The 19,496-nt window shown below is 39.6% G+C and overlaps 1 protein-coding gene across 1 annotated transcript in view; it reads left to right on the plus strand.

The window, feature by feature from the left end:
• The window catches only part of LGSN (lengsin, lens protein with glutamine synthetase domain), a 334,413-nt gene that overhangs the window by 92,891 nt on the left and 222,026 nt on the right, over window positions 1-19,496 (plus strand). The gene's annotated exons all lie outside the window — the stretch shown is intronic.

Below are 19,496 nucleotides of genomic sequence, written 5' to 3' on the forward strand. Positions count from 1 at the left end.
AAAAAAAAACACAATATACAAATTGTATCAAATAAGAATTAGGGAATGAAATGTTGTGGGACATGTAAATGATATAGATATGTTTTACAGGAGACATATTTTTAATTGTCTGGCTACCCCAGATTGCCTTCAGTGAACGGACATTATAATTGTACTACTGAGGGGGTTGTATTCATTTTTTTTGTTCTTCTTGCCTGGCATTTTGCATTGGCAAGACAGTAGGACCTTTGCAGAGTTTAATTTACCAACCCAACTATGTGATTAATAAAGGGCTTGTACCTAATGACGTATATAAACACACAGTTATATGTCATGATTTTAAAAGGTTTGTATTTAGTATTCTTGAAAAGGTTACACCTAGTAATTGAGGGTGGTGACTTAGAAGCAATTCTTGAACAAGAACAAAGAGAAGTGTTCTGGCAACTGTTACTTAATGCCTGTAACCCACCAGACATTAATGATGTTATTTACATTAAGCCTATGTTAAAAATAAAAGCTGACAAAGCATAATTACTTTATCTGATTGTGTTTCATCTGATTACATTTGTTTGATTTTTTAATATTTGTAAAAATGTTTTAACATTGTGATATTTATTAAATGTATTGATTAGTATTTTTAACATTAGAGTTTTTATTGTGAAGTTTCTGGTATGTTTAATGCTTTTATAAGTTTGCAAGTTTTTTGAGTGTGTGTACCTTTAAATGTAACACACGCATCCTCCAAAAGGGCCTCATAGAAACAGACAACTGGTGCCAGAGTCATGGCCTCAAGCTAAATGCCAAAAAGTGTATAGTCATCCCCTTTGGCAAAAACAAAGTGCCCACAAATTACCACATAGTTGGTAATCCATTAAGTACAGAAGAAGTAATTAGGGACCTGGGGACCCAAGTTGATAGCAATCTCTCATTTGACAACCACGTGGCCAAAGTGGTTAGAAAAACATTTTATATAGCCCACCTAATCATGAAGGGATTCACATCTAGATAGGGGAGGTCATCATGCCTCTTTACTCATCCCTCATCAGGCCCATAATTGAGTACAATGCCCCTTTTGGGATGTACCTTACCAGACACCTGCAGCAACTGGAAAGACCCCAAAAGTACCTCACCAAGAGGATCAAAGGGCTCAAACAGATGCCATATGCTGCCCGGTTAAAGAAACTCCAGCTCTACTCAGTGGCATACCGCCTGTTCAGAGGCGATCTGTGCCTGACGTATAAAGCCATGTCCAACCCAGAATTAATGGACATGCTGCACCTCAGAAAATCCAAATCCCATCGAGCTACGCGCTCGAGAGACTAGAACCTCAGCACTGAAATAAGTAGGACATGCTGGAGGGACAGATTCATAACCCAGAGGCTCCCTTCACTCTGGAATAAAATCCCAGTCCAGGTTAGGCAGAGTCCCTCATTGACTCTCTTCAAGAGGAATCTTGATGAGTGGATGGGAGATCATAGGTTTACCCCGGGTATCACTTCTGTGCCACTGTTAGACAGAGGCACAGTATACTAACCTCGAAAAAGGGCATAGCAAAATAAATTTAAAATGGGTGGCGAAAGCCAAACACATTCTGGCTAGGCTTATAAATGCCCTAGGGCAGATAGCCTAGTATGATCCTATGAACCTATGCTTAGAGTTTTCACACCTCTGAGGTTATTTAAACCTTGCAAAAAAATGGCTGCCATGTATCTGATGAAGTTCTGCTACTAAGAGGAATGAAAGCACTCAAACTGTAGATTAAAGGTTTGTTTAAACATCTGGTTCAGTTTTTTACTTTTCAATATCACAAATAATTTCCCTTCTCAGGAATCTTCACCCTCCGATTCTTCCCCATTATACCCTCTAGCCTCATATGTATCAACCTTACACTTTATACAAATTACTTCTAAGCAAATTGAATCCCTTCTACTAAAATTTAACAGTTCGGTTGCCAACTTATCCATATAATATCCTAACTTTCTAAAACTTGCTGCAGAAAAAAAAGCAATACCCCTTTCTGACATATCCAATCTCTCTCTATTTAGAGCCGCCACCCCCTCTGTATTCAAATACTCTGTATATTATTCCTCTGACTAAAGTGTATTCTTTCAAAGAAATGAAAGATTATAGAAACATCTCTAATAATTACTCCATTACTAAAATATTTGAAAAGGTGATCTGTAGGCAATTACTAAAGTACATTAATAGCTATGGAGTGCTATGGGAAGTGCAACATGGGTTTTGTAATGTTAGTACTTTTACAGCCCTGTTAACTACCACTTACACCATTTGTAACACAACGTACCAAAAAGCAGCTAAATTTGGTCAAGTATAACTTGATTAAACTCATGAAACAAAAAAAAAGAAAACTCAGACAAGTGAAAGAGACAACTAAATCTTTAGCTCTTTCATCTAGCAATAAACATAGACTTCTTCTCAGCAGTACTTCACTAATATCATCAAATTTAAATAACCTTGCAACTGTCACCTGACAAATCTGGTCTATATCTCGAAATTGAAATGGCTAAACATTGAAGACTGTTTCATCGACCACTAAACTTTGAAGGGCAATTTACATGAACGACCAGATCACCGATTTTTTTCCTAAGAAAAAAAATTGCTTGGCCAATCAGACATGACACACCACGTCAAATATTGTAAAGTGGGGAACTTCACTCCATGCCCACCCTAACTAAATATAACAACTCTGAGATCACACTACAGTGAGGAAAAGTTCAAATTCACGTCAGCAGCCAAGCGATTCTTTTCCCTAGGAAAAATATTTGTGGTTTGGCCATTCACGGAACTTATACTTCGATATTTAGTGGTAGATGAAATGGGGTTCGATGATTAGCCATTTTGATTTTGTGGTATAGACCTGACATATCATATTATGAAAGTCCGTTTAAAACATCAAACTATAAACATGTCTTACATTGTTCTTAAATAACATTAAAACCATGTTAACCAAATGGATTGAAATAAATGTAAATTTTTTTTAAAAATGTTATCTTTATAATGGCATTTAAGTCTGGGTATTTATATGCTTGCATGTATAACAAGACAGTTTACTTCTTTTTTCTCCATCCTATTACAAACGTCTCCTCTCAGCTCAGATAACTCATGATCATTCACAAAAATAAATAAATACATAAATAAATATATACATTTTGTGTTTACTTTTTACTTATAGTAGGGTTTATATACTCACTTACTCTTTTAAATAGCGACAGTGTAGTCATCCCTACATAAAATGCTTCATATGTTGAACACAGTGCAATATATATACTAAACCTTGGGGTTTATAAGTGTGGTATGACCTAGCACCTATAGTTTTTGAGAGACTTGGAATGGTAATGGCAGAACCTTTATAAACAAATCTACACATATTGCACTTATATATGTATGGTCTTTAAGATTAAGAGCTTTATCAGATCTAATTCTATGGGTGAAAGCACTCCTCTATTTCTTTTTATTTTCAATAAAGAAGTATCAATTTCTAAACAAGTTATAAGTGCTTGATTAAGTCTCAGCTGAGAAAGGCTGCAGTTTGTGGACCTCCCCCTTGACTTAATACTTAAATCTTTAACAGCTCCTGCTTTGTCTGCAGTATTGGTTCTGTCCCCATCATACTTATATCATTGCATTTCACTTCTAGCTGTATTGAAAAAACATTCTGTAAATTAGACCTCACTGTCTGGAACTTTCTACCAGATGAAATCAAAATCTGTCCAAGCTGTGCTACCTAACATCATATTTTCTTTCAAATCATAGCTACTCACATCCTTACAGTGTAACATTTTTAAGCCACCATCTAAAGTACCTTCCCTTCTTAAAAAACGTTATCGTAAATAGGCTTATTAGATATGCTATCAAACTTTATTTAACCAATAAAATCTACCTGAAAAACATAAAGCATTTAGATAGCAAGCTCAGCACAATGTATTAAATCTCTGTTAAACCTGCACTAATGCAACTCAGAAACACAGAACTTTTTGTGTTATGTTTTAAGTAACTAGTAATATTTGTAAATTTTGTGTCATACTAAATATGGAATGTCACTGGCTCAGGTTGTAGCTGAAAAGGGCCAGTCAACTGATAAATACATACATTAATAAACAAATAACTAAATGATCAATCAAATAAATAACTAAAAATACAGTCTCTTGTTTTTAGCAAGCAGCAAACATACTTATATAGAGGATTATGATCAAGTTACCAATCATAACCTGCTTATTATATGCTTGAGTTATGGATGCCAGGAAATTCATTTCAAGAGCGAAGCTCGAGAGGTGAAGTTTGGCATTCATGTCGAGAGCACATAATATTAGGTTATGACTAATGACACAATCATAATTCTTTGTAGTGCATGGAGCTTCATCTATCCCACCTACTAAGAGTTACAAGCTGGCTTTCAAAGCCATAAAGTACTTGATGTTTGCTGTCTGAAAGGCAGTGTAATTCAGTCTGTCATGTTTACATTCATCTCCATTGTCCAGATTTTCACAGAAGGTCCAGATTATTGCTTATATTTTTCATTTGTTCTTCATAAAATCTGTGTTTTTTGTAAAAACCACTAAAAATTGAAGTCATTAAATAATGACATACATTGGAGTTTCAGAGTTCATATGCTTCAGAAAATACATGCTAAATCCTATTATTCTAGCAACTTTCTAGGAGTAACTTAGGGATGCTTCTATGGACTGCAGACAGAAACAGATATTTCGTTCTGCCACTTGTCATTTGCTAGCGTGAGACTGGAGCTTAACAACTTTAGCAGGGGGTGCATAACAATTGTTTAGGTCAGGTTTCGTGCCACTTTAATACTTAACTGCTTTGTGTTTTTCCAAATATAGCAGCATAATCACTGCACTACACGCACGCAATATTATTGACTACAAAGGTTATGAATTTGTACAACTATGCCACACTCCTAATTACCTCCATTTTATTAATTAGTTCTGTACTGACTAAAGCACACCTTTTTGTCATTCCAATGAATTCAGGTTAATGTAGTCTATTATTATTTTACACAACTTAATAACTGCTTTCCAATGTGGTACTGAACAGAATGACTTGCTATAATGTGAATACATTGTTTCAAATGATAGTCTGTTAGCCATTTAATTTATTACCTAAACTGAAAGATGATTATAGTAATCATTCCCTAAATTCCAAATTCCCTAAAACGTTTGTTGATATTTATCAGTTTATTTTCCTCCCCGAAAGTTTGAAAAATTCTTCTTAATATTTTCCAAATAACTTTCCAAACTTTTTAGGTGATTTAATAATGCTTTTCTGGTTATCAGGATGCAGTACATCTGCATCTTGTAACTACATGGGAGGCCATCGGTCTGTTATACAGGTTTGTAGAATAAATTCAGCATAAATATGAGACCATAATTCAGACACGTATTGTGTACTCCAAAGTTCTGCAACTTTTTATCTCAGAAGTACTTCGCAAGACATGAAAATGACATAGGAACAGATGCTGTTTTTATATCAGCCAGACCACAACGTAATCTGACATTGTATATACATAAAAACACACGGTGTGCCAATTTAAAATCCCAAATGTCTTTTGGAACCTTAATAATGTTAAAATTATTCAGTATTTCTAGTCCAGCAAAATATCCAAGGGCATCTTGGAAACATATTTCGACCAGGATTGATAGGATTATGTTGACAGAACTAAAATTCAAGTTGCGTCCATTTTGACATTTGTACTGCAGATAGTGAGATTTGCAAAGGAGACTGCGCTGGGTTCTGGGTTTGGCTGCATGTCATCTGAGAGTAGTATAGCAGTATGGGAGTAACTGGTATTTAAAATTAAACGGGATTATGGGTTGCATAGGTGGATGCAAAGTAATAATCTGAGTGGTAGTAGTAAAGGCATTATTTGTGTGCACACGCATGTGTATGCTTATTAGTCTATTTATTTTGCTTGCATGACAGAAATGCAACTCACTTCTGAGCGATTCTTATAAATGTTATCACAAAAGGAAGCCTTTGCAGTCCAACTCAACCTTCAAAAAAGACAAATTCACTGAAAGACTACTCCAGGCCCCACACCCCTGCTACATAGGTAAACTTACTCCAAGATTACTTTATCTCTGGAAAAGGAGAATTCCCTAAAATATAGCAAGCTCAGTTTTCATGCACAATATAGAAAAACTGTTGAAAACTATCATCCCTACCTTAAGCATTACAGGGCTTCTAGGTGTCCCTCTTGATATCAGTGCTTCATAGAGGTATGCAGGACTAATCATAGACTAAAGACTATTATTCTACCACAGAAGCTCAGGTCCTCAAGGTATTAACTCCCCTTAAAGTCTCATACAAAATATCTAACTATTGACAACTGAGGCTAGAGAGGCATTGTCATAAATATATTCATCCTCAGATGGGAATGTTGTTGTTGTTGTGTCTTTCAGCTTTTCCCGGTTAGGGGTCACCAAAGCGGAACTCCAGTCCGCTAATGATTGGCAGTAGATGTTTATGTGCCGAGTTTCCGGCCCTGATGCACAACCTTCAACGAAGGTATGCCCATTCACGCATGTCTCCACACAGCAGACGCTCTAGCTGAGAATTGAACAGGACAATGTCTTACTGTGAGGCGACAACGCTACTGCAGCACCACCGCCACAGTGCTCATCCTCAGATGGGAATACTGCTTCAAATTAACTGCAGTTCTCTGCAAATAATACTGTGGTCATTGAACTGGCCAAAAACAAAATACTTAGATTTATTTATATATAGATATATATAGCTATATATATACATATATATATATATATATATATATATATATATATATATATATAGCTAAAAAGCGTCAGGATCACTTCATAGGTTCATAGGTTCATAGGTTCATACTAGGCTATCTGCCCAAGGGCATTTATAAGCCTAGCCCATAGTTATGTGGCTTTCGCCACCCCTTTAGTTTGAATAAAAACTATGCCTATCATTTTTCTGTGCCTCTGTCAAGCAGTGACACTGAAGTAATCCCTGGGGTATATCTGCGATCTCCCATCCATTGGTCAAGATTCCTCTTGAACAAGGCCAGCGAGGTGCTCTGCCTCACATGTACCGGGATTTTGTTCCACAGCATAGGGAGTCTCTGGGTGATGAATCTGTCCCTCCAGCACGTTCTATTTATAACCGTGTCAAGGTTTAAGTCTCCGCCCTTGTGGTTCTGAGGGATCTAGATTTTTGAGGTGAAGCATATTCATCAAATCTGGGTTTGACATGGCCTTATATGTCAGGCACAGGTCACCTCTGAGCAAGCGGTATGAGACTGAATAAAGCTGGAGTTCTTTCAGTCGGGCAGCATAAGACATATTTTTGAGACCCTTTATCCTTTTGGTGAGGAACTTTTGGGGCCTTTCAAGCTGCTTCAGGTGTCTGGTCAGATACATTCCGAACGGGAATTGTACTCAATCATAGGTCTAATGAGTGATGAGTACAGGGGACGATGACCTCCCTTGATCTAGATGTGAATCCCTTCATGATCAGGTGGGCGATATAGAAGGTTTTCCTAACTACTTTAGCAACATGAGTGTCAAGCGAAGACTACTGTCAACTTGGGTCCCCAGATCCCTGATGACTTTTTCTGTGCTCAGTGGATTGTCACCTATATGGTAGCTAGGGGTAACCTTGTTTTTCCCGAAGGGTATGACTATGCATTTTTGGCGTTTAACTTCAGGCCATGGCTCTGGCACCAGTTATCCGTTTCTGTGAGGCCCTTCTGGAGGATATCTGTGTCAGATGTGTTTTCGACTATGGCCCAGTTTGCAGTCATCTGCAAACTTTGTCAGCCATAACCCTCCTGTGTTTGCTTGTACTTCAGAAAAGTAGATGCCGAACAAGAGTGGACCCAGGACTGAGCCCTGTGGGACACCACTTGTGACAGGCTTTGAGTCTGACATGGCTCCAGCAACTCTGACCCTGTGGGTTCTGTCGCTTAGCCAGTTTGCAACCCATCTTGTGATGTATGGGTTTACATTCAAGCTGATGAGTTTTTCGATGATACCTGAGTGGGGTATTGTGTCGAAGGCCTTTGCCAGGTCGAGGTAGGCTGTATGGACTGCCTTTCCCTCATCAATGGCCTTGGTGACTGTCTTGAAAAAGTTAACCAAGTTTAAGAGGCAGGATCTGCCTTTGACAAAGCCAAACTGGGTTGGATCCAAAGTCTGCAAGTTCCCTATGTCTTTATTTATGAGTTCCATTATGATCCTCTCCATGGCTTTGCAGATAAGGCTTGTCAAGCTAATGGGGCGGTAATTTCCAGGGTCTGTGGAGGCACCGCCCTTATGAAGTGGGACCACAGTCGCCGTGCGCCACTCCTTGGGTACGTATCCTGAGGTGAGGCTAAGATTAAACAGCTGTCCTAACTGTGGGTTTAATTCCTCGTTGAGTTCATGAAGCACACAGCCGGGACACCATCCGGTCCCATGGATGCTGTGTTTTTGCCTTAGTGAGGGCAGTTCTCACCTGGGCGTTGGAGATGTTTGGGGGCTACAATCCTCTGCAATAGACATCTCTCCTTTTGGGGGGGAGGGCGGCCCGAAGTTTGCACTGAACCTGTCAGCCAGTATGTTAGCAACGTGTGTAGGTTCAGTAATTTTCACATCATTTTGAACTAATTCTGAGCATATCTGGGAGTTTCCTCCTAGGTTTCTAACATAGCTAAAGAAGGCCTTATGATTGTCTTTAGAGTCCTTGGCGATTTTTCTCTCAAAATTTGCCTTTGATGATTTTATGAGAGCTCTTAGTTTTTACTTATAATGATCAAAGGTGTCTTACCTTTCAAGGATTTTGCTCTATCTTGTAGTAGCTTCCTCCTTTTGTTGTAGAGCTTGTTTATGGCTGGGGTCCACCAGACTGGACGCTTGCCTTTGGTACAGAGAGTCTTAGTTTTGTTTGGGATTGCCTGATCCATGCAGTCCTGTAGGTGCTGGTAGAAGGCATTTGTAAGTGATTCAGCGGTTTGAGTAATGTTTACCACTGGCTCAGGGGCCTTAAAGGAGACCACACTAGTTTTAGAAGTGTGAAATCGGCTTTTGAGAAGTTTTTCACTGTGGTCTTTTATGTTTCAGGTGGGGGCGGGATGAGGACCTCCAGCGAGATTAGTTTATGATCTGTTCTCTCCAGTGTGGTGTATACTTCGGTGTTGAACATTTTGATCCCATGTTCGTGATGATGAGATCAAGTATGTTTTCACCTCTTGTGGGGATGGTGACTAGTTGTTCCATGGCATTTGAGTATATGAACTCCAGGAATCTTTGGGTTAGAGTGTTCGGGCTTGAGTAGTGTTCCCAGTCTATATTAGGGTAGTTGAAGTCACCTAGTATGATGGTGTTTGGAGATACATTTATCCCTCCAATGTTTTCAGGAAGGCCATGTGAGGTTCCTGAGTTTGAGAGGGTGGCCTGTAACATGCTACAAATTGCAGAGCAGTCTTGCCTATGGTTAATTGCACCTGGATGGTCTCCGATGCATTGTGCGTTGCCACCAACCTTGAGGTGTGGGTGTCCTTTATGAATATGGACACCCCCCCTCCTTTCTTGGTGTTGTCCGGATTTTGGGGCCGGAACGCATGATATGAGGTGAAACCTGTTAGTGCTGGGGTGCTCTCAGGAGCCTTGAACCAGGTTTCTGTCACAGCACAGACATCGATGTTCTCCATATTGAGAAGGGCCTCGAGTGCGTGCATCTTGAGATTGAGACTTCTGGCATTGAGCAGCATTACCCTTAGTTTTTTTCCTTTTTGGTGTTCTAGGGTGGTAGGTTTAGAATTTGAGCCTTGTCTAAAAAAGGCACTATGGGGGTGGCAAGAGCCTTTGCCAATATCCGGAAGCCCAGGGGTGACAGGTGCAAGCCGTCCCTTGCGAAGCAGCGTGGCTTGTCCAGCATGTCATCCCAGGCAGACAGACATTGGATCCCCTTTGAATGACACCATGACTCCCCAACTCAAACATCTGGCTCCCTGTTACAGCTAGAGAGTGCTCAATACACTCATCTTTAAGCTATTGCCAGACAGCTACTGTCCAACATTCCTCAGCAGACTCCCATTTTGGAACCAGTCCTGCACTCTTTCAGCACCATCATCATTATCATCAACCCCCTTTTCCCATTTTCTAAAAGGAGATGTGCTGTTGTGTCAACTGCCGTCATCTCTCACTCTCCCACCTTCTTTGACACTCAGGCCTGACTGTCACAGGTCATCTCTCACACAATCCATCCATCCCTTTGCTGGATGCCCTCATTTCCTCTTGCGTTTTTCCTCTCTGTCTCAAATCTTGTTCACCAGATTGTATTTTGCTTTTCTGCATGTGTGCCCAAATGACCATGATCTGTTCTATTTGACCTTCTCTGCAATTGGAGTTACTTTGTCTTCTGCTCTGATGTATCCATTTCTTCATCTGTCCCAGTATGCAACCTACCACCTGTCTCAGGCACTTCATCGCCATCACCTCTAGCTCCCTGAGCTGCATTGCCTTTGCTGCCCAGGTTTCATAGGTTCATAGGAGATTACTAGGCTAATGGCTTAAAGGTCCTTACAAGATTAACTAATATAACCCAATTTTACACAACATGTGGTCCCTGGGGGTAAGAGGATAGCATAATATTGTACCTATGCCTTTTGTCCCTGTCCATAAGGGACATAGGCACTAATCCAGGAGTGAATTTGTGATTCTTCATCCACTGATCCAAACTGCATATGAACAGGACCAGGAAGGTCTCTGCCTAACGTGAATAAGAACCCTGTTCCAAAGATGGCACGATCTTTGAGATGCATTTCTGTCTGTCTATCATGTTTTTTTTGAGCCACTGACCACACTTAGATCCATAGATTGGGTGACTCTTGTGCCGTTTGACTTATAGATGTGTAGCAGCTCTATCAGGGCTGGATTTGTGACTGCCTTGTAGGTCAGGCATAGGTCACCCCTTAATAGTCGGCAGGAGACAGAGTAAAGGGGTAGGGATTTTAATCTAGTCACATAGGACATATTGTTTGCACCCTACATTTTCTTAGTGAAGAACTTCTGAAGTCACTCCAGCTGCCATAAGTGCCTAGTTAACTACATGACAGGTGGTACATTATAGTTGATTACTCATCTAATGAGGGCTGAGTACAGTGGAACTATAATTTCCTTGGATCTGGATGCCATACCTTTACTTATAAGTTATGCCATATAGAAGAACTTCCTCACCACCGTGGACACATGACAATCAAAGTTTAGGCTGCTGTCTATCTGTGTACCTAGATCTCTCACCTCTGAGTCTACTCTTAGAGGTGTGCTATTAATACTGTAATTTGCAGGGGTATTTGATTTCCCAAAGGGTATGTTAGTGCATTTTTTCACATTTAGTTTTAAGCCATGGTTTTGGCACTCATTATTTGTCTGATATAGACCCTACTAAAGGATATCTACATCACTGGGGGGTTCAGTGACTGCCCCCAGCTTGCAGTCGACAACAAACTTTGTCATCCAGAGGCGTTCATATTAGCCTTGACTTCAGAGAAGTGTATTCTGAACAGAAGTGCTCCCAGCACTGAGAGCTGTGGCACACTGCTAGTAACTGGGCTCTTGTTGGATCTGGATTCACACAGTTTAACCGTATGCATCCTGCTGTGAGCCAAGTGGCTCTCCACATGGTGGTGTAGGGATTTATCCCAGTTTTGTGAGTTTATTTATAATACCTGAGTGAAGAATTGTGTCAAATGCCTTGGCCAGTTCGAGGTAGATAGTATGTACTGTTTTACCCTCATGAAATCCACAAGATTCAGTAGGTATGACCTGCCCTTGACAAAGCCAATTTGGGTTGGGTCCAGTGTTTGGAGGTTTCCTATGTCATTATTTATCAGGTTCATGATTATTCTTTCCATGGCCTCACATATAAGACTAATCAAACTTATGGGTCTATAATTTCCCAGGATAGTAGATGGTCTCACTTTATGCACAGGGATGACTCCTGCTCTCCTCCAGTCTATCAGGACAAAGCCAGCCTGGAGGCTGTGGTTAAACAGAGATCCTAATGGGTCTGATAAGTCCTGATTTAAGCTGATTAAGAGGCAACCCTGTATATTGTCTGGCCTCATTGAAGCCATGTTTTTAGCTTTAGATTGCACAGTGACAACCTGTTCTTTGGTAATAACTGGCAGTGTGGAGGGGTAGGGGGTATTTCTTAGGGGAGAACTGTGGATGACAGGGATGTGAAATTTGAGCTGAATTTGTCAGCCCGTAGATTTACTATATCTTCTGGCTGTGTATAGGTGATGACATCCACAACTAATTCCACACATTGTTGGGTGTTGCTGTTAAGATTGCCAACACAACTGAAAACTTTCAAAGCCAAAATCACCAACTAATAAGTAAAAAATCCACGACACTGCCAAAAGATACACCAGCCGTTTATTACATCAAAGACATACTAAATGCTTTCACCCATCATTCTGTGACCTTCTTCAGAGTAAAGTACCAGTCCTTGTAAACCTTTTCTCTGGGTTTTATTAATATCAGGAAGCTTTTCTTTGAACCTTAGGCCTGAGCAGAGCAAACATATAGAAGTGTAGCTCTTTTCTAGTCTTTTGCAGGCGTGCACACTGAAAAGGGTCTAGAGAGAGCTTCCTCACCATGAGCAGGCCAAAAACACAGAATGATGAGTGAAAGTGCTTAGTATGTCTTTGATGTAATAAATGGCTGGTGTATGTTTTGGAAGTGTCGTGGATAACTGAAAAATGCCTTATTGTTCTCCCTAGCTTTGGAAGCTATTTTTACCTCAAAGTCTGCTGTCAAAGACTTGACTGGTTCCCTGATTCACTTGCTTAGACTAATAAGGGCCATTCCACTCTGTTGTGCACATTGTCTCTTACTTCCCAACAGGATTTTCTTTCTTTTGTTGTACAACCTATTAATACTAGAGGTCCACCAGGGTGGTTTGTTTTTGCAGTTTGATCTGGGTTTATTTTGGTCTGGTACTGTCATTTCTATGCAGTTATTTATATGGTCATATAAGGCTTTTTTTGTTTGCTTCTGCAAAGGTTTCTGTATTTTCTGGATTTGGGGAAGCTTGGAAGTTAAATATGCTATCACTTTATAGGGGATAATTAACCTTAGAGAAGATTTTGGGGTAAGGTTGGGGGGGACTACTGTTACTTTTATTTCAAGGGAGACAACTTTGTGTATCTGATCTTCCAAGTAAGGACATCACATCGCAGGGTGAGGAGTTGCAGTACTCTTCCATAATTGTACCATAGATAGGATACTTTTTCCCCTAGTGGGAATGCAGACTAGCTGCTCCAGGACATTTGAATTTATAAAGTCAAGAAATCTTTAAGACTGCATATTAATGGTCATGTATGCCTGCCAGTTAATGGAGGGGTAGTTAAAATCACCCATGAGTATGGTATTGGGCTGGATGGTAAATGATTATAGTAACTTCAAGTATGATGTATGGGTTACCTGGTTCATGATGGGAGACCTGTAGCTAGCAAGAATATGGCAATGGATTTTTCCCATGATTTGTTGGACATGGAGTAGCTCAGAAATGTCCTATTGTTTGACCAGCCTTGAGGTGTGCTTATCCTTTATGCATATAGCTACTGTCTGCCTTTTGCCTTTTATGTTCAGTGGGTGGTCGGAATGTATGAAAAGCATTATAGCCATGCAATGCCAGAGTGCTTTCCATGGCTTTTAACCACGTTTTGGTAACTGCATAGACATCAGCATTCTCCTGGGTGAGAGGTGCTTCTAGGGAGTGCAGTTTCTTGTTGGGACTCCTAGCATTGAACAGAAACACCTTTAGCTTGTCCTGAGTAGCTTTTGTTATGTTGGAAGGTTTGCCTATTTGACAATGCCTAAAAATGTCACTATGGTCATGCTTTGGTCAATATCTGAAAGCCTAGAGGTGAAAGATGAAGAACATCCCTGGCAATGCAGCGGGCCCTGTCAACCATCCCTCCTAGGCTGACAAGTACTGGATCCCTTTGGAATGATACCAAAACCACAGAGAAGAGTAAAGTGCCGAAAAACACGAACCACTAAAAAAAAACAGCACTGGGAAGCAATAAGGACCAGCCCAAAAGCTTGACTATTATTATTATGTAAAATATGCTGGAGAGCTGAAAACCATAAAAAACACTCTTTATTAATGCATTTAACACAAACACATCATTTTTGTTGTACCTTGCGACTTCATCAGATATCCCATCCATCCCTCTTGAGTCCTTAAATACCCATAGTCAATATACAAATTATTTGATTGAACACATTCATTTAATCCTTAAAACAACCTTTTACTCCATCCAAAGTCCTATTCATTAAAAACACATCATTACCATTATAACAAGTGAAATGCCACCAAGCATCAAACCCCGTTTTAATAAAAAGTCATTAAAATGTGCCAAAAATGTGCCAAAAATGATTAGATATGCTTAAAAATATTTACAAGCTTTGCAAATAAATACACATTTTTCCTTGCACATAGTGTATTAGTAAAAATTAAATGAAAACTCCAGAACTTCCACTGAGTGACCTCTCAAACCTCTTCCATCAGAGGCAGATGGGATAGATGCAAATGACCCTTATGAACATTAGGTGTTTCAGCTATATGGTGATTCTGAATGCCCATGACTTATTTCTTTTTAAGTCATTTCAATGGACAATTTCAGGCCAATAAATCCAAACCCCACTAGCTGTGGATATGCATATTTCGGCCTTGTTATAGCTGAAACACCTGATGTTCATAAGGGTCATTTGCATATATCTCATGTGCTTCTGATACAAGAGGTTTGAAAGGTCACTCAGTGGACGTTCTAGGTTGGCTGAAGTTTTTATTTAGCTTTTACTGATTGGTTTTATTTTGTACATACTGTATTCTTATACTCCCATATTGTGTCTTCCTGTAAAAATTACATAGTAATAAAATATTACAATCCCCCAGAATGTTAAAATGACCTACTAGATATACTCAATACAAAAAGTAAAATACGAAAGGGACAAACGCACAATCTTTACCAGCCCTTAAGCCTACCCATATAAATATAAACCTAACTTTATTAATTCATTTTTTTACTTTTTTCTTTTTCACAAAGTTAAACCTCAAAGTCTTGCAGCTCTTAACTTAAGGACTGGGGCCAACAAAGCTGCCTCATTCAGTCCAGGGTACCTATTTGCCTCTAAAACAAGCTCCCGGTATACTTCCCTGAACTTGATCCTTGCTTCCCATGGTTCTCCCCTAGGATCTTGTTCTATCTTTTCTATTACAAAAAAAATGAAAAAGAGACCTGTGTACAAACCATGGTATGTTTATACAGGGCATTTCTTTCATCCTTACACTGAATATTGTATGACTGTTCATAAATTCTTCTTTTTAGCCTCCGTGTCATCTTCCCCACATAGGAGTCACATTTTTTGCACATATTCTGAGAGCTCAATCATGTCTTTCTTCATATAGTCCAGGGAGGTATGTCTGAGGTCCTTCATTCCCACATGGATTATGACTAAGTCATACTGGTACTTAGGGGTGGGTGACCCAAATACTTGTGTGATCTGGCGTATTCTGGCCCCGACAGGCAACTAACTGTAACCTTTATTATCCAGTTTGTTAAGAGGGATATCAGTGTGTCTCACAATGGAGTCTCCTATTACCAGAATATTGGGTTGGTGTTTTGTCTTATGGATTGGTAGTTGAGACACAATGTGATGTAGTTTTTATGTGTTGTGACGGACATTGTCTTGTTTGTGTGCTTGCAGAGTTTCTAAGGACAGTGCCTGAGAGGCCTTTGAGGTTTGGGTAAGTTACATACAGTATGAGCACCAATGCAAATGTTGGTCTATATGTGTGGTCCTTGGTGGGTGCTATGAGCAATGTGTATAAGTTACTGACAACCTGTTGGTTGCTTTTTGCATCTGTATGTGAAACTCTAGCCACCAGTGTCAATGTGTAACCATATCTATCACATATTCTGTCTGTTCAAAAATTAAGAGGTTGTCAGTGTACATAACAGCACTGCTACATTGCCTCAGGATGCCCATGTCCACTAAGCTGGATGTAAAGATAGCAGTAAAGTTTCCGTCCATGGCTGCAAGTCCTAATGTGTACTTGCAAGGGATTGAAGTGGAGGGTGTTTGTAACCAGATGAGGGAAGGGTGCTTACTTGGTATAGTCTGCAGCTAACCTAACCAGCAATGATGCCCAGTGCCCAAACTAGATGCTGTCTGAGCAGCGATAAGCATGGATACTATAATAAGGTAAGGTAGACCTAAATAGTCCTAACTAAATGCAATAGTCCTTGGTGCTGCTCAGTGCACAGTTTTGTTTCCCAGTGAGTAATGCAGGACTGAGGTAAAGTTCAGTGGTGTTTTTTATAGGGAAATTTCAACTTGTGTTGATTGCATATATACAAGACACCAGTAACCACTGCTGCATGAATAGCAGTTTCTCGCAAATGCAAAGCTTATATATGATCACAAAAAAGCAAGTTTTATACTAACTATGTCAAAGGTCAGTCAAGGAAGCACACAATGAGCTTTTCATCAGTAATTCCCAGCTGAGAGAGGTGAAAGCAGCCCTCACCTGCCACAAGAGTTCAGACTTTGACTCTTTCAATGTAAGATGACTGGTTTGGAGACCAAGTGTTAAGGAACAACAAACAGATGCCTAAATACTAACTAAGAAAGACTAGGTGCAATATATTTCAGTGAAGAACAGCAGCCCTTACAGCAGTTTAAAGATGCAACTTTAAACTTTAAAAAAAGTGCAAGAAAAAAATATTTAATTAATTCATTTTGTTTGTCTTGCCAAGGATGGCTTCATACGTTACTGTATCATACAGTAGCACTGGTTGCACCACTGTTTTGTACATCTTAATTTTCAGCTTCTTTGGCATTTTTCTCTCATACAATACCCTGACACATTGTGTCAATTGGCTGCAGACCCTCGGATTCTAGCCTTTGAACTCGTCATTCAAACTTCCGTTCTCCACAAACAGCCCTCCCACATACTTGAAGCTGTTAATCTGTTCCGATATTTGCTGTTCTATCGCATTTCGCAGCTCTTTCTGATTTCCCCAGTTTGTTGCCATTACAACTGTCTTATCTGTACTCAGCTTTGTGCCTTCATATTGCAGTCCTTTCCCCATCTTTTGCTGAAGTACTTGCTCAGAGTCTGTCTGTAATGACACATTTATTTATTTATTTTACATGTGTTGACCGGGATTGTCGACTGAGCTGAAGAGCCCTTTTTCAGCAGAGACCCGGGAAGAAAACGTCTAACATATTAAACAATATTCATTATAAATTAGCATTAACCAGCAATGTTGCTGGATTATTACAAGACATTAAGTAGCAATACAATGTTATACAGTGTCAATAATCAGAAGTATAGCAAAACTATTTCAAGATGTATAAAAAGAAATATGTCATTAAGATATAGTTTTTGGGGTAAGTGGTTACAAAAACCCAGTTTTATCATAAAGTAGTTTCATGAAGGCAAGACAATAACAATAGAATGTTTCTCTGAGGCGATTTGCTTAACAGATTTTAGAAGACAGTAGAAAGAGTAGTCAAGGAAGATTAAATAGAGCTAGTGAGAAGAGTGAGTTAAGGGCAGAAAGTAGATTAAGGTATGGGAAGTGGGTGATATTAAGGAGGGAGAGTGCAGTGGCAGGACCAGTGACTTTTAAAGTGCTCTTTGGTGGCGGTCTTATTTAGGGTGTGTAAGGGTCCTGATTTCTAGTGTGAGTCTATTCCAAGCAATAGTGGGGTGATAGTTGTACATGTTACATCTAAATTTAGACTTGGGTTTGTAGATTTGTAGTAGGTCTTGGTTAGAGCTTTGGAGAGGTCTGGAGGGAGAATAATGGGAGATGAGAGGGGATAGTGCTGGGCAGTAGGAAGGCTTGTATAGGATAGAATGGATGATCTGGTGCTTTGAGATAAGAAGCTGGTGGGGTAATTCAAGCCAGTGTAGGTGTTTTAGAGAGAGACAGTGATGGGATTTGTAGGTTTGTTGTGCAGCAAATCTAGCAACCTTGTTGTAGGTAGATTTGACTTTGGTCAGGAGTGCTGAGTTAAGATTTGTGAGAATTTCAGAATTGTACAATAGACTGGGTAGAAGATAGGTAAGAGAGAGAGAGAGAGAGAGAGAGAGAGAGTAATCTTGGCTTCAGAGGTAAGGAATTTCTTGTTACGGTAAAGGAGCCCTAGTTTTGAATGAGTCTTTTTGATACAGTTATTAACATGCAAGTCAAATTTATGCTGATCGTTGATGGTTACGCCTAAGAGCTTAGTGCTGGATTCTACCTGAATGGGAGTGTTATTAAGGGGGACTGTATGGAGAAGGAGGGTTTAATATTGCTGAAGTAGGAAGAGTAAGAGCTTTGTTTCTTTAGGGTTAAGGACGAGCTGGTTGTTGGACAGCCATGTTTCAACTAAGTTAAAAAAATGCATGAGTGGCTGAGAAGAGCTTAGAGGGAGAGTTGGCTGTGGTGATGACTGTAGAGTCATCTGCGTATTGCACTAAAGATGACTGAGGACAGGAGGTATAGAGCTGATTAGTAAAGATATTAAAAAGTAAAGGCCCTAGGTTATACCCTTGAGGTACACCCATTTTTACAGGGAGAGGAGTGGAGAGTGCAGAGTGCCATCTCAGTGAATGAGATCTATCAGTGAGGTAGCTGGAGAACCATGCAACAGTATCAGAGGAGAAGTTGAGGTTATGCAGTTTGTGCAGCAGAAGAGAGTGTGAGACAGTGTTGAAAGCTTTTGAGAGGTCCAAGAATAGGCAATAAATAAGTTTATGGTTATCCATGGCAATAGAGACAGTGTTGAGGAAGAATAATAGAGCTGTAGTGGTGCTATGTTTGGGTCTGAAGCCATGTTGACTGGATGTAAGCAGATTGTCCTGTATTAGATACTGCATAACTTGTTTATGAATACATTTTTCTAGTGCTTTAGAGAGAGGGGAAAGGATAGCGATAGGTCTAAAGTTGGAAATATCAGAGGAGTTACCTCCTTTGTGTATAGGTAGAGTGTAGCATTGTTTCCAGATGGAGGGGACTTTAGATTCAGAGTTAGAGCAATTAATTAGGATAGATACAGGCAGAGCAAGAGAGTCAGCTGCTAGCAGAAGAAAAGTGGAAGGAATATTGTCAGCTGATGCTGAGCATGGTTTTAATTTAGAGAGTAGAGTTTTGATGTAGCTAGTAGGTACAGGTTTGAGGGAGAAGGTATTTGAGGAGATAGTATTAGGATTAGGTTAATAAAAGTGGGAGAATTTAGTAGTAGAGGAGTTTGGGTTAGGGTTCAGTAGTTTAGATAGTGAAAGAAGAAGTTTAGATAGTGAATCGATAAAATAGGTATTGAAGATAGTGGCAGTTTCTTCTTTTAGAGCTAAGATTACCAGGTTGTAATATTTGATTAATAGAGTTCCAGAATTTTTTAGGATTAGATTTTAGGGCTGTTGGAGGTTTTATAGAAGTCCTTTTTATCTTTATTTATGTGGGTTTT

The sequence above is a fragment of the Protopterus annectens genome, chromosome 2.part1 (genome assembly GCF_019279795.1).
Source record: "Protopterus annectens isolate FY-2018-M chromosome 2.part1, PAN1.0, whole genome shotgun sequence".
Classification (NCBI taxonomy): Eukaryota; Metazoa; Chordata; order Ceratodontiformes; family Protopteridae; genus Protopterus; species Protopterus annectens.